Source organism: Protopterus annectens, chromosome 7.part1 (assembly GCF_019279795.1).
Source record: "Protopterus annectens isolate FY-2018-M chromosome 7.part1, PAN1.0, whole genome shotgun sequence".
NCBI classification, from domain to species: Eukaryota; Metazoa; Chordata; order Ceratodontiformes; family Protopteridae; genus Protopterus; species Protopterus annectens.
The window spans coordinates 197,046,694-197,063,610 of NC_056740.1; the positions used below are offsets into that span (position 1 = coordinate 197,046,694).

The 16,917-nt window shown below is 36.0% G+C and overlaps 1 protein-coding gene across 2 annotated transcripts in view; it reads right to left on the reverse strand.

The window, feature by feature from the left end:
- Window positions 1–16,917, reverse strand: part of SRGAP3 (SLIT-ROBO Rho GTPase activating protein 3) — a 2,107,662-nt gene that overhangs the window by 208,636 nt on the left and 1,882,109 nt on the right. The window lies entirely within an intron of this gene.

Consider the following 16,917-nt stretch of genomic DNA (forward strand, 5'->3'; position numbering starts at 1 on the left):
TCACAATATATACAATTACATGTAATGAATAAGTTTATATATATAGAAATCCTATGAATAATAAAAATGTATATCACATTAAGAACAATTCATTAAAATATTTCATGAAAAAATATTTCATTAAAAAATAAGAGTTTTCGTAGCATTATATTATTGCTTCAAGAACTGGTTTAATAGAAATTAATTCATTAATACCAGGGTGTACTGCTGCATTAAGTAACATCTGCCATTTAATCTCACTTTCACCCAATTTGGTCCTAACATTCCCTCCCCTAGGGTTAACTTTAACTTGTTCCAATATGGCAAATTTAAATAAATCACAATTCCGACTTGCTTCTAGGTGCCTGTACAATGCATTTTTAGTGTCCTTCTTCCTAATGCTGTAATAATGATCATATATACGGTTCCTAAGGCACCTGTCAGTTTTCCCTACATAGTAACTTGGGCACTTTACACATTTTGCCAAATATATCACGTGCTGTGTCTTGCAGTTACCCTTTTTGAACCTGACAAGTGTGCTGTTGGAGTTTTTAAGTATCTTCCAATATAGCGAAACATTGGTTGCAATTCCCACACTTCTTTGTTCCACCTTGCGTCACCAAAGTTTTGCTTCCATATGTTCTAAATTCAAACAACTTCTTCAAGTTTGAATTCATTTTGTAGACAAAGTGTGATTTGTCCCCCAATTTCCCCTGCACCACTACATCACTGTTCAAATTTGTTCCAATTAGGTCCTATTATTTCTTGTAAACCTCTTGTATGTGAAACATACTTTAAAATACAAGCCACCTTGTAATTGATACCACTTCTATTGCTATCCGATGCCTCATTAGCATTCTCACAAGCGTTACCCTCGTAACCTAATCCTACCCCTAACAGGGGTTTATATTTTTTCCCCATTCATTCTGGACATAATTACTGATATCAGTTATTAAGTATCTTGGGTAACCAGGTTTGCTGAACATCTCACCAATATTTTCCAACTCTTTGACCATCTCAAGATAATTCGAGGTCATACATACAGCCCTAATGCATTGACCTTTAAATATACTCCGTTTTGACTCATTGGATGACAGCTGGAAAATTCCAAATACGAATTACTAAAAGTTTTTTCTCTAGTTCGTGCTACTCTGCTTTATTGTTGGGACTGTGATACCATTACAGCGGAATTTCTATTTTTAGTGTGTACTTTATTCCTTGGCTGACTCCGCTGTACCATTATTTATTTTACTAGTAGATGTACTAGGGGGACAAGCAGCACAAACAGACACACTTTAAATATTGTTCTTATACACTTAGAAAGATGCTAGAATAACAGGACCTGACTTGGCATGCAGTTTCTGCAAAAAAATGGCAATTACTTACAGAGATGTACTAGGGGGACAAGCAGCACAAACACAGAGACACTTTAAATGTTGCTCTTATAAACCTGAGAAAGTTGCTAGAATAACAAGGCCTGATGTGGCATACAGTTTCTCTAAAAAAATGGCAATTACTTTCAGAGACGTTCTAGGGGGACAAGCAGCACAAATGCAGAGACACTTTAAATATGGGTCTATATTAGATCACCGAACGCTTAAAAAAGAGAACAGTGATTGATCGAACTTATGTAAGCAAAAGCTTACAATCTCAAACTGTCAGAACAGTGATTTTTTTCCTTGCGAAAAAAATCGCTGTTCCAAAACACATACACACAACACAAGCACACCAAACAAACAGCAATCCACACAAATACACCAAAAATCTGACACCTAACCCTACACTAAAGTATACACACACCACTAACTATCCACTTACCTTAACCAAAACCCTAACCCTAAGGTCTGTCACTATCGCACACTCACCTCACCCGCTCCCTAACCCTAACTCACCTAACCCGCCCTAACCCTCACATCCACACAATCGCACACATACCTAGCCCGCGCCCTAACCATAACTCACCTAACCCGCCCTAACACTCACATCCACACAATCGCACACTTACCTGAACCCGACCCGTAACTTTCAACCACAGCACTAAAAATACCAAAGCAACAGAAATGGACAACCAAATTCTTTCCCTAGGAAAAAAATTTGGGTTTCTGTTGCTTTGATATTTTAAGCTTTCGCTTACATAAGTTTGATCAATCACCGTTCGCTTTTTTAAGCGTTCGGTGATCTAATATAGACCCTTTAAATATTGCTCTTATAAACTTAGAAAGTTGACAACAAAAGAAGAGTTTTTTTTGTTGTTCACTTTCCTTACTTTATTTTCACCGTTCGCACACGATGGATACAACCAACATTGAATTGGACTACAATCCAGGGACGAGGGAAGCAGTGGTAAACTTAGAGGATTTGTTGCACCTACAGGCTAACCCTTTATTGACTCTGGACCTTTCTCGTACTGAGTATACCATTCCTACTAATAATATGTCTGAATTCAACTCTGCATCCAAATCTCTTGAGGACGATATGTACAAATTACAGAGACTTGCCTGGCAAAGGCAACATTTGGAAGCATGCCTGCACTATTCGATCGTGCCCAGAGGAATGCGAGTGCTGTGCATGCCTTCATATGGTGAGGCATCCAGTACTCCTCAAAAAATGGCAGGACCTGAACATCGACCTTGGTCACAGGTATATCAGGCTTTTGCTTGATTATTTTAAACCTATAGAAGTTGAACTTAGAGACAATGTTGATGTTAACTTTAAAGATCTTAGTCACCGCTTTCAAGCGGAATATTATCTGTTTACAAGTAAATGCTTTTAGCGAGAGATTAAAGACAATTAAAATAGAGATTTTCAAGACTTTAAAACCAAATATTTGTTTGGCCAAGAGGAAACAATTTAGTACAGAATGAAAATGGTATTGCCAATGAGAATGTGAATTGTTCACAGCCCTCTGTATCTGCAGAAGGCTTTGTTATTAATACTAACAATGACAACAGTCATGTGAATATTCCCTCACTTTTTATTGCTACAGAGGGACTAATAATGGTTCTGTTGTAACTGACACACCTCCCAACCAACTAGCCTTGCGACAACTAATTCAGGAGCCAGACCCAAAGATCCTAACATCATGGTTCCTTTAGGAACCTCTACGTCGAAATTTTTACCTTATCCTGTGAAACAGAGATTTCAGCACAGAGGGCGTTCCATGAGTCAAGGAAAAGGAAGCTATCGACAGAACATTTTCAGCCGACAAGGCGAGCGAAAATGTGACTGACTTACTTTACAATTTTTCTGACTTTAATTTTTCGGACATTTCTCTTTTAAATCGTGGACTGAATTTTATCCCAGCTAGTACTGATAAATTGAGTGATGTTTTAATTGATCTTAGACTGTTTTGTAGACGAGTGGCACTGAAAATGTTTTTTAGAGATCATTCTGATGCTACCAACAATACTGTTCTTAACATTCATAAAAAGAAAAGCACTTTTATGCCCCCATTCCCGCATAATGTAGAATGTTTTTTAAACCTTTGTGAACAGGATTTTTATGAGTTATTTTCCAAGAAGATAAAACCTGTTTTTTATAATTTAAATTTGGATGAATTTAATTCTTTGAAGTGTTTAAAACAATGTAAAGAAATTTCCGTAAAACCAGCTGATAAGGGAGGGGGGATTGTGGTTTTAAACACTTCTGACTACAATTCCAATATGTGCTCTATGCTTAATGATGACGTAACTTATGTGAAATTGAAGCTATATGAAGTGAATACAATTATTAAGAGTGTACATAATACACTATATGACCTACTTATGTGCAGACAAATAAGTGAAGAAATGTATAGATATTTACTCATAGACTACCCTACCATACCCATTATCAAAGGGCTCCCGAAAATCCACAAGAATACATATCCTATCCCACTGAGACCTATAGTGTCCGGTGATCATTGGGTGACTGCCAACATTTCTAGTTTTATAGAGTTTTTACTGAGACCAGTGGTTGATTCTTTCACCAGCATTCTGAAAGATACTTACCATTTGCTTGACTGCCTCTCGGAAATACATTTAGACATAGATAAACATGAATACATTCTCATAACTTTAGATGTGAAAAACCTTTTCACATCAATTCCCAATGACTTGGGCATTGAAGCTGTACGTGACATATTAGTGACAGAAACGTCCTTTACAAGTGATAGGCAGCTACTCATAGGCCAACTACTTGATGTGGTTTTGACCAACAATGTATTCATGTTTTTGAATGATTACTATTTACAGAAATGGGGGGTAGCTATGGGCACCCCGTGTTGCTAGTGCCTTGGGGTAGCTATATGGGCACCCGTGTGCTATCACACCAATCTAGTTGTGTTAGCATGGGTTTACTCACCCACGATTTAAACAGATAAAAGCATATAAGCGTTTTGTGGATGATATTTTTATTATATGGGAAGGCACTGAGATGGACTTCAGGAAGTTTTTAAATCATCTTGAAAGCACATCTACTTTTTTACGTTTTACGATGGAGAGTTCATCTGACTCCATAAACTTTTTAGACGTGACAATAACTATCACTAAGGATGGCACTATCAGTTCTACATTATATAGGAAACCGACCTGGAGGAATACGCTTTTAACATTTGATAGTATGCATCCCAGATATGTCTTCCCTGGCATTATAAAGAGCCAATTTATTAGAATAAAAAGACTCTGCAAAGATACTTGTAATTTATATCTTGAAGCAGATCGTCTAGAAAGTTTATTTAGAGAGGATATGACCCTAGCTTAATTTCAGCTATCAGAAGCAACATAATTGATAATACGTTGTCTGAGAATCAGCACATACGTACCAGGAAAAGCAATAGTTTTATTAGACACAAAGAATTTATATCAGTAACTTTGAATTACACCAGCATTGTTAATGACATCAAGGGTATTTTTTACAAAAATTGGAAAATATTAACTATAGATCCCATGGTTAAGAAACTGGTAGGGGATAGACCCCACTTTATGTTTAAAAATAGTTTGAATCTGAAACAATTACTTTGTAGCGACAAAACAGTGTTGAAATTTCACCTTTGCTCTCTAGTCACAACCTGCTATAATTGTAAGAGATGTGGCTCCATTTCAAAAAAGATAGAATTCCAACATCCCACATTGAACTTTGTTTTTCAGCCCAAATTTTTTGCCAACTGTTGTACCAAGAATCTCATTTATCTCGCCACTTGTAAAAATTGTTCAGCTTTCTATGTAGGCCTAACTAAAAGATGCCTAAAAGATAGGATATATGGCCATTTGTATGATATTCGCAAGAAGAATGATTTAAATGCTCTAGCGAAACATACTATGGAGTATCCTCTTCATGACTTTGAGTTCAGGGTACTTGAGATAGTTAGTTTAAACAAGAGATGTGGAGACAATGTGCTTTTGCTGAACAATAAGGAATTAAAATGGATTTTGAGATTAGCTGCACACATACCTCCGGGGATTAATAATCAGGTTTCGATTAAACCAGTGTTGGAAGGTAGATGAGCCCTCAACACTGCTTTCTTTGATGTTCCTTTGATGTTTTATGATATTTAGTTCTTACAATAATATACATTTTTAACGACACATTCTATTCATTCATTTATTTATTTATATTTATATACATCTACATATTTAATCCTGTTCATTCATCTCTTTTTATTCATATTTATTTATTTATTTATTTATTAAATACATTTTCACATTTGTATCCATATTTATATGTATTTGACTGAATATTTATAATGGCTAGTTCCTACACATTTCAATAATAACTTAAATATAACATGTATCAATTTATTAAATCAATTTATTAAACTAATTCATTTCATATATATACAAGTATTTTACCTCTCTTTTTTTGTACATAAAATATTGAGCTCTAACATATATTCATTTATTTATTTATTCATTTATTTATTTGATAAATTCATACACATTTTTTGATGGTTTTTGATACTACATATTTTTTCACACTCCTACATATGAGTATCATCATGATATATATTTATATTTATATTTATAATTATTATTTAAATAGGAGTTTTTATTATGAACATTCATTATGAATATTTGTGCTTTTTTGTCCTCTATATGAATATGATGAGAAACTTATGCAATTGTTGGTTTGTCTAAATACATTTATTTATTTATTCGCCGTGAGCACTCAGCTGCAGGCTTGTATACTAGCTGGAGAAACTGCCCACAAATACTATTGCTTACTATAGAATTTTGAGTTCTTTTCAAGCTTGTGCATTCACATAAAGTTTTTAATTGACTAATTATTTAATTAATTGGTAAAGTGTATAATTTATTGGTTTTAATTTGGCGCCTTTTTCTACTTATCTGTATAAATAGATGTGCTAGAAATGTTATTTGTACTGTCTGATGAAGCGTGGTGGTGACCTACTCATTAAAATTGTTTTGTGTCTACACTTTGGATTCGTGATTATAACAGAAGGGAACTGTTTTTATCTCATTGACTGTGTTATGCTGGCTGTTTAGGAACTCTGAGTTGTTCATTGATTGAAAATAAGTATTTTCATTTTTCCGTGGTGGAAGTACCTGGTTGTTATCATCATTTTCCTGCTGTTTGCTACAGGCACTCCCTTTGGCTGTCGGTGAAGAGTTTTTTTGTTGTTCACTTTCCTTACTTTATTTTCACCGTTCGCACACGATGGATACAACCAACATTGAATTGGACTACAATCCAGGGAGCAGTGGTAAACTTAGAGGATTTGTTGCACCTACAGGCTAACCCTTTATTGACTCTGGACCTTTCTCGTACTGAGTATACCATTCCTACTAATGAAGAGGGCTTCAATATGTCTGAATTCAACTCTGCATCCAAATCTCTTGAGGACGATATGTACAAATTACAGAGACTTGCCTGGCAAAGGCAACATTTGGAAGCATGCCTGCACTATTCGATCGTGCCCAGAGGAATCTGCTGTGCATGCCTTCTTATGGTGAGGCGCATCCAGTACTCCTCAAAAAATGGCAGGACCTGAACATCGACCTTGGTCACAGGTATATCAGGCTTTTGCTTGATTATTTTAAACCTATAGAAGTTGAACTTAGAGACAATGTTGATGTTAACTTTAAAGATCTTAGTCACCGCTTTCAAGCGGAATATTGTGTCCGTAGAATGCGCAACATCTGTTTACAAGTAAATGCTTTTAGCGAGAGATTAAAGACAATTAAAATGCGTAAATTGCAGAGAGATTTTCAAGACTTTAAAAAAATATTTGTTTGCAATTTAGTACAGAATGAAAATGGTATTGCCAATGAGAATGTGAATTGTTCACAGCCCTCTGTATCTGCAGAAGGCTTTGTTATTAATGCTAACAATGACAACAGTCATACGGTGAATATTCCCTCACTTTTTATTGCTACAGAGGGGACTAATAATGGTTCTGTTGTAACTGACACACCCCCTCCCAACCAACTAGCCTTGCGACAACCGGCAATTAATTCAGGAGCCAGACCCAAAGATCCTAACATCATGGTTCCTTTAGGAACCTCTTTTACCTTATCCTGTGAAACAGAGATTTCAGCACAGAGGACGTTCCATGAGTCGAGGTCCAAGGAAAAGGAAGCTATCGACAGAACATTTTCAGCCGACAAGACGAACGAAAATGTGACTGACTTACTTTACAATTTTTCTGACTTTAATTTTTCTAAAGCGGACATTTCTCTTTTAAATCGTGGACTGAATTTTATCCCAGCTAGTACTGATAAATTGGTGATGTTTTAATTGATCTTAGACTGTTTTGTAGGCAGTGGCACTGAAAATGTTTTTAGAGATCATTCTGATGCTACCAACAATACTGTTCTTAACATTCATAAAAGAAAAGCACTTTTATGCCCCATTCCGCATAATGTAGAATGTTTTTTAAACCTTTGTGAACAGGATTTTTATGAGTTATTTTCCAAGAAGATAAAACCTGGTTTTTATAATTTAAATTTGGATGAATTTAATTCTTTGAAGTGTTTAAAACAATGTAAAGAAATTTCCGTAAAACCAGCTGATAAGGGAGGGGGGATTGTGGTTTTAAACACTTCTGACTACAATTCCAATATGTGCTCTATGCTTAATGATGACGTAACTTATGTGAAATTGAAGCTATATGAAGTGAATACAATTATTAAGAGTGTACATAATACACTATATGACCTACTTATGTGCAGACAAATAAGTGAAGAAATGTATAGATATTTACTCATAGACTACCTACCATACCCATTATCAAAGGGCTAATCCACAAGAATACATATCCTATCCCACTGAGACGTATAGTGTCCGGTGATCATTGGGTGACTGCCAACATTTCTAGTTTTATAGAGTTTTTACTGAGACCAGTGGTTGATTCTTTCACCAGCATTCTGAAAGATACTTACCATTTGCTTGACTGCCTCTCGGAAATACATTTAGACATAGATAAACATGAATACATTCTCATAACTTTAGATGTGAAAAACCTTTTCACATCAATTCCCAATGACTTGGGCATTGAAGCTGTACGTGACATATTAGTGACAGAAACGTCCTTTACAAGTGATAGGCAGTTACTCATAGGCCAACTACTTGATGTGGTTTTGACCAACAATGTATTCATGTTTTGAATGATTACTATTTACAGAAATGGGAGGTAGCTATGGGTATTCCAATCTAGTTGTGTTAGCATGGGATTTACTCACCCACGATTTAAACAGATAAAAGCATATAAGCGTTTTGTGGATGATATTTTTATTATATGGGAAGGCACTGAGATGGACTTCAGGAAGTTTTTAAATCATCTTGAAAGCACATCTACGATGGAGAGTTCATCTGACTCCATAAACTTTTTAGACGTGACAATAACTATCACTAAGGATGGCACTATCAGTTCTACATTATATAGGAAACCGACCTGGAGGAATACGCTTTTAACATTTGATAGTATGCATCCCAGATATGTCTTCCCTGGCATTATAAAGAGCCAATTTATTAGAATAAAAAGACTCTGCAAAGATACTTGTAATTTATATCTTGAAGCAGATCGTCTAGAAAGTTTATTTAGAGAGAGAGGATATGACCCTAGCTTAATTTCAGCTATCAGAAGCAACATAATTGATAATACGTTGTCTGAGAATCAGCACATACGTACCAGGAAAAGCAATAGTTTTATTAGACACAAAGAATTTATATCAGTAACTTTGAATTACACCAGCATTGTTAATGACATCAAGGGTATTTTTTACAAAAATTGGAAAATATTAACTATAGATCCCATGGTTAAGAAACTGGTAGGGGATAGACCCCACTTTATGTTTAAAAATAGTTTGAATCTGAAACAATTACTTTGTAACGACAAAAACAGTGTTGAAATTTCACCTTTGCTCTCTAGTCACAAGAGAGGCACGTTTCCCTGCTATAATTGTAAGAGATGTGGCTCCATTTCAAAAAAGATAGAATTCCAACATCCCACATTGAACTTTGTTTTTCAGCCCAAATTTTTTGCCAACTGTTGTACCAAGAATCTCATTTATCTCGCCACTTGTAAAAATTGTTCAGCTTTCTATGTAGGCCTAACTAAAAGATGCCTAAAAGATAGGATATATGGCCATTTGTATGATATTCGCAAGAAGAATGATTTAAATGCTCTAGCGAAACATACTATGGAGTATCCTCTTCATGACTTTGAGTTCAGGGTACTTGAGATAGTTAGTTTAAACAAGAGATGTGGAGACAATGTGCTTTTGCTGAACAATAAGGAATTAAAATGGATTTTGAGATTAGCTGCACACATACCTCCGGGGATTAATAATCAGGTTTCGATTAAACCAGTGTTGGAAGGTAGATGAGCCCTCAACACTGCTTTCTTTGATGTTCCTTTGATGTTTTATGATATTTAGTTTTTACAATAATATACATTTTTAACGACACATTCTATTCATTCATTTATTTATTTATATTTATATATATCTACATATTTAATCCTGTTCATTCATCTTTTTATTCATGTATACATTTATTTATTTATTTATTAAATACATTTTCACATTTGTATCCATATTTATATGTATTTGACTGAATATTTATAATGGCTAGTTCCTACACATTTCAATAATTATTTAAATATAACATGTATCAATTTATTAAATCAATTTATTAAACTAATTCATTTCATATATATACAAGTATTTTACCTCTCTTTTTTTGTACATAAAATATTGAGCTCTAACATATATTCATTTATTTATTTATTCATTTATTTATTTGATAAATTCATACACATTTTTTGATGGTTTTTGATACTACATATTTTTTCACACTCCTACATATGAGTATCATCATGATATATATTTATATTTATATTTATAATTATTATTTAAATAGGAGTTTTTATTATGAACATTCATTATGAATATTTGTGCTTTTTTGTCCTCTATATGAATATGATGAGAAACTTATGCAATTGTTGGTTTGTCTAAATACATTTATTTATTTATTGTGAGCACTCAGCTGCAGGCTTGTATACTAGCTGGAGAAACTGCCCACAAATACTATTGCTTACTATAGAATTTTGAGTTCTTTTCAAGCTTGTGCATTCACATAAAGTTTTTAATTGACTAATTATTTAATTAATTGGTAAAGTGTATAATTTATTGGTTTTAATTTGGCCTTTTCTACTTATCTGTATAAATAGATGTGCTAGAAATGTTATTTGTACTGTCTGATGAAGCGTGGTGGTGACCAAGCGAAAGCGCTTACTCATTAAAATTGTTTTGTGTCTACACTTTGGATTCGTGATTATAACAGAAGGGAACTGTTTTTATCTCATTGACTGTGTTATGCTGGCTGTTTAGGAACTCTGAGTTGTTCATTGATTGAAAATAAGTATTTTCATTTTTCCGTGGTGGGAGTACCTGGTTGTTATCATCAAACTTAGAAAGTTGCTAGAATAACAGGACCTGACTTGGCATACAGTTTCTCTAAAAAATGGCAATTACTTTCAGAGACGTACTAGGGGGACAAGCAGCACAAATATAGACACACTTTAAATATTGTTCTTATAAACTTAGAAAGTTGCTAGAATAACAGGACCTGACTTTGCATACAGTTTCTGCAAACAAATGGCAATTACTTTCAGAGACGTACTAGGGGGACAAGCCGCCCTAACACAGACACAGTTTAAATATTGCTCTTATAAACTTAGAAAGTTGCTAGAATAATAGGATCTTTCAGAGATGTACTAGGGAGGCAAGCAGCCCAAACAGAGACACTAAATATTGCTCTTATATAAGTTGCTACAATAACAGTATCTCTACTAGTATACCAGTTCTCAAATAGAGATAACCATTGCAGCTAAAACACTTATATAAACAGCACCAGCAGCTTGCCCCAATGCAATCCAAAAACTCAGAGTCCACAGAACAGCAGTAGCACAAATCCATGATAAACAGATGAAACTGACAATCCTGGCTATCCAGCTCTAGCAGACAGCAAATAAAACCTCAGCATTCTGACCGATGATCCACCAAAGCCCATCAGCTCACTGACTCTTTTCCTGGCAGGCAGGCTGGCTTCCAAATCCCGAGTCATCCCCAAACAGCAGCCGCTCACTCCTTCCTTCCTTCCTTCTTCCCAAATCCTGGTCTTTTTCCAAACAAATTGTTTTCACAGAAAGTACAATCCCTGATTCCTGGAAACCTTTTCAAGCCATTATTTTGGTGCGAAAAGGCTTCCTGGAATATCACTGGCTTGTATTGGGGGGCTTTCATTGGGTCCCATCCTCCTGAGAAGCTTTACTTGATTGGCTCATATACCTCATTTGTGATTGGCTGAAAAATGTGGTCTATGAGCCAATCAAAAACTTCGGAGCACAGCCAATGCTGTCTAATGTGGAAGGACAGCAGAGCTATGCATTTGTTTGTATACCACAATGCCGATTAGCAGTAATTGTGGTATACAAACCAATCAGAATCTGTGTAGTAGAGCCACAGCTGTTGTATGCGGAACACAGGAACAGTGGCTTTGCTCTTTGTTAAATGTGGAGCATTCCGCATAATCCTTGGATGGATTATATACTTGGATGCTAAATTCCTATCTTTGTCAGTTTCAAAGACAAGGATTTAAATCCTCTCTAAGTCTTAAACCAGGAGACTCAGGTAAAGAAGAATACATCCTCATCAAACTATTTTCATCACAGGGTGGCCTTAGCTCAACCCCTACCAGATCTACCTGAGATGGGTAAAACGTGCACCAATTAAAATGGGAGACACATATGAGAGATGGCTCCAGTAGATGAAAACCTTGTACAGGATGTTGTGCTAACATCAGATTGTAATCCTTAAGTGTTTGTTTCCACTTGGCTGTATCTAGATGCATGTGGAAAGCTGCACACATGCAAGACACAAAGGATACTCCAACTGACCCACTGAGCACAAAAAGGATAGCAGGACATCAAACAAGTGTTGCTGGTGAGAAAAAGATTGGAAATACAAACAGAGAATGCTGTTGTGCCTAAGTATAACCACTCGTCATGCCTCAACTTTATTAAAATGAAGAACCTAGACAGTCATACATATTAATGCAGAGTTGTAGTGTTTGAACCCCAGGATTCACTCTTCGTGCCTTCTCTCCTATGAATTATGCCTGGACTCTCAGGAGACAACCTCCTCCTCACCTCTGACCTGCTGCACTCTGATGTTGCTTTCCTGATCGTAATGTCATGTTTCTAGTGACTCATGTCACATTTCCTAGTAGACAGACTGAAGCTCTGCACTTATGACACAACTTGATATTGTAGAGTCTCCCCAGGTGGTGCAAACAAGGCCAATAAAAGCCCCGGCTGCTGATTTAATGGATGACTGCTGTAGCAATTTGGCATTGAAAGTGGGAACTTTTCTATAAGACAGTCTAGAAATGAGATATACACTATATAAAAAGGAAGAAAGAATTGGAAAGGATAGGTGCAAGTTTCTCCCAAGATCAAATGACTGATGCCATGACATGCACGGGTGGACAGCAAGCCTACGTTTGAGTTTGGAAGCTACACAGTGAAAGATCTCTGATAGAGTGCCATTGAGAAGGAGTTCTCAGCATTAACCACTAGATGACTTCTGATGTAAACCCCACCTAGGTGGTTCTCAAATAAGTTAGTATCAAGGATCAGACAAAAATCTATAGCATTTAGGAAATAAAATAAAAAAGAATGAAAAAGCCAAACATCAATAAAAAAGGCCATCACAAATGATTAGAATGAGAAAGGGTCAAACAATTTAGTCAAGACAGGAGAATATAGCTTTTACTTACAAATAAAGGAAGAAAGGAAGACAAAAGAAGTTAAAATGAAACTTTAAAAAACTGATAGGAGCTGGGAAGGCTGCTAGACCAGACAGGGAAAAAAAGAGGGGTTCCTTAAAATTGCACAGCATAGTAAGGCTGATCCCAAAGAAGAAAATGTCTAGAAAGGACTCCGAAAGCTATTATTTATTTATTGATTTTGCAGCTGTTGACCTGGATAGTCTGACTGAACAGAGCTCATTTTCAGTGGAGACTCAGGAAGAAGAGCTCCAAAAAAAAAAGAATACATAAATGCAAAAGGCAATGCAAACTACATGGATTAATTCTAGAATTCTTTAAGAAATGAACTAAGACCTGTTAATTCCATTACATTTTTAACAAATCAGACAGTTCCACTGGCATGCATGAATAAAGCAACAAGTATGACCAAATTGGCCTGGTTTGATTACTGGCTCACACACCTGCTGGAAATGGTGCAAGGGGAAGGAGAAGTAAATAGGTTTACCCCTCCCTCTTCTCTTTAGGGTGTGGGCTACATGTCTGGGGGTACACTAGGTAATAATTTTCCCAGTGGAGACTACAGAAACTCACCCAAGGTGCTATGTCTATTAAGGAGGCAGGGTCATCAGTAGGCTTATATCACTTTGAATGAGTAAATAACAGTCGTGTGCTAATGCAACAATGCAAAAAAAAAAAATCAGTTAACCACATATGATTATATCCATTGCAGTGGTCAGCTTTTACTCCTCTGATGGGAGGTACTTTGCTAGATAATTCTTTACAGTGCAAGAAACACTCTCTAATGGCAGCACTTTGCGAACAGACACACCCAACAGAAGAAACTGTTCAAAATGGCTTTACTTTGACTGTACTTCACAAAATAGTTGTACTTTGCACTCAAATGAACTCTTTGGAATATATGCATGGTAATAAGCACACACTGTAAACACTTTTTACACACTTTGAGATACTTTGAATAACTTTCATTATGCAGTTAATACAATACAAAGTCGTAGGTATGCCAAAACACAGCACTTTGCCAAGAACATGCTGTTGCCTAGCTTTATTTATGCTTAGTGTGCCCTTTTTACCATACTTTATTAGTTTTGCTCATTTAATCTCTTTTCACGCCCATTGTACTTTTCTTGTGCTGGTTTTACCCTTGGCATTCCCGTTTTGCTTTGAACACACTCGTTTTGCTTTAAACATACTTGTTTTATCAAATATCTTAATTTCAAACATTTTGCCTAATCAATAAACCTTTTGTGCATCTCAGTTGTTTAATAATATGGTCTGTGCCCTTATAATGCTCCGTTTCATCTCCTTTATAAAACAAACTGTTTGTGCAAGTTTTCATTACCTTTGGTTCTTTCTGGCTCTTTTTTAAGAGAAATGAGCCCAAAATCTTATCTCTGCATCTTGTAATTCTGGATATCAGTCTCTGGAATCCCTGTTCTGACACCATGTCGCTCGTCTAGTCAGGATGTAATAGACGAGACTTTGTGGGTTCTGTTCAAGCAGCTTTATTATGTACAAACACATCACGATTGAAGCTTATTAACTTTAACTTAGATAACTTATGTACAAACTAGCTATTACATTCATACATATCCTTCAGAAGGGTCTCACAGAAACGGATAACTGGTGCCAGAGCCATGGCCTAAAGTTAAATGCCTTAGGCAATCCACTGAGTACAGAAGAAGTTATCAGGGACCTGGGGACCCAGGTTGATAGTAGTCTGTCATTCGACACCCATGTAGCTAAAGTAGTTAGGAAGACCTTCTACATTGCCACCTTATCATGAAGGGATTCTCATCTAGATCAATCACTCATCAGACCAATGATTGAGTACAATGCTCTGAAAGTTCCTCACCAAAAGGATAAAGGGTCTCAAACATCCAGCTCTATTCGTCAAACCCAGATTTGATGAATATGCTTCACCTCAAAAATCTAGATCCGTCAGAGCCACAAGGGCGGAGACTTAAAACTCACACGCTATTATAGGACGGGTGCTGGAGGGATAGATTCATCACCAAAAGACTCCCTATGCTGGGAATAAAATGCCTTGTTCAAGAGAAATCTTGACCAATGGATATACCCCAGGGATTACCTCAGTGTCACTGCTCAACAGAGGAACCTATGAACATGTTCACTCTCTGACTGCACTCTCAAAATGTCACTAGGTACAACACGTGCCTGCTACTTATACTTGCACATTCATCACTTGCTATGCTTCTTAAAGACACATCACACACTCTACTCTACACTGCCTAATTGTCTTGGTGCTAATGTCCACAGGCATGCTCTTGAAAGACAATCTGTTATTGGTAAGGAGTCCAAAATATGTCATCACTTTGACCTCAGCTACTGCAGAGTTCTTTCATTGAGTAAACAGGATATTACACCAGAAAGGTGCTACTGCAAGAATACCTTACTGCAGTTTAAGTAACACATCTGGGCCGGTAATACAGGATACATTACTGAACAAATTAGAATGATCAGGAGTACTTCTTAGGGTGGAAGGTAGCACTGATGGAATAATGGCTAGGCAAAAAGCAGACAGGATTATAATGAAATTAGTCACTATTTACTTATTAGCCCTTGATTACCAGGAAAGTCCAACTGGGAAAAGCCCCTTTTTGGAGAAGGCTTGGGGAGAAAAGCTCCATATTATATACTTTTTCACAGTCAATTAGCATGAGCTAGCAAAACATATTGCATAATACTGAGCTATATAGAGCTGATCAGTTGATCATCACATTACATACACTACACAGTATTTACAGCCTGCTAAAGTCACACATATCTAAAGAATATTCAGCATTATTTCACAGATTATGTATAAAGTCACATTGAATGTGAAGTATAATGTTTGTTAATGTTAATTTATTAATAAAGTTTGATTACTTTTGTATAAATGTACATTTGTCTGTGTCATATGTGATAATTCAATAAAGGTGTTTAAAAAAGTCGAATTGACGTTTTAGTACACAGACAGCAGATCAGGAATATGCAAGTTTTTTTTTTTTCAAGCAGTTATTCACTTGAGACATGTAAGCAGATAAAACATTTTGAGGATTTTATGACATTTACTTGATTTGGCTGAATAAGGAAGGGACTTATTACAGGTGATGGTATACGTACATGTCTAGTTTGCTGATAGGTATAATTTCATTGCGATTTTAAAATGTAGACAGGAGATGTTATAAGTACAGGACCATTTTGCTGACATGTTTTCAAGGTGGTTTTAAACAGTAAATGAGATGAGATGTTTTTGATGTGTTCCTGGAGAGGGTTCCACAGCTTTGCAATATTCACAGTCAGTTACCATTATGATTTTTATATTGTTAGTGAGCACTAGGTGCTCTTTGTGGGGTGAGTACCAATTTTTGTAGTGAGCTGGTGTCAGAGCATCTGTTGGGCTGTTGAAGATGTTGTGGGCAGTATTAATGTCAGTGCATATTAGTCACCTCAAGACAGGTAAGGGAATTAAGTGGAATACAGTAATCTGTCTTGCATATCAGTCCCTTAACTTAGATGAAAAGGTGGTGACTCAGAGATAAGTAAGTACTTGGCTGTTCCTCTGAGTGTCTTTATTTGAGACTGCAAGGCTGTAAGCAAAAGCTTGCCTTTTGCTTTTCCAGTAAAGTTATATAACATGGTTAATAC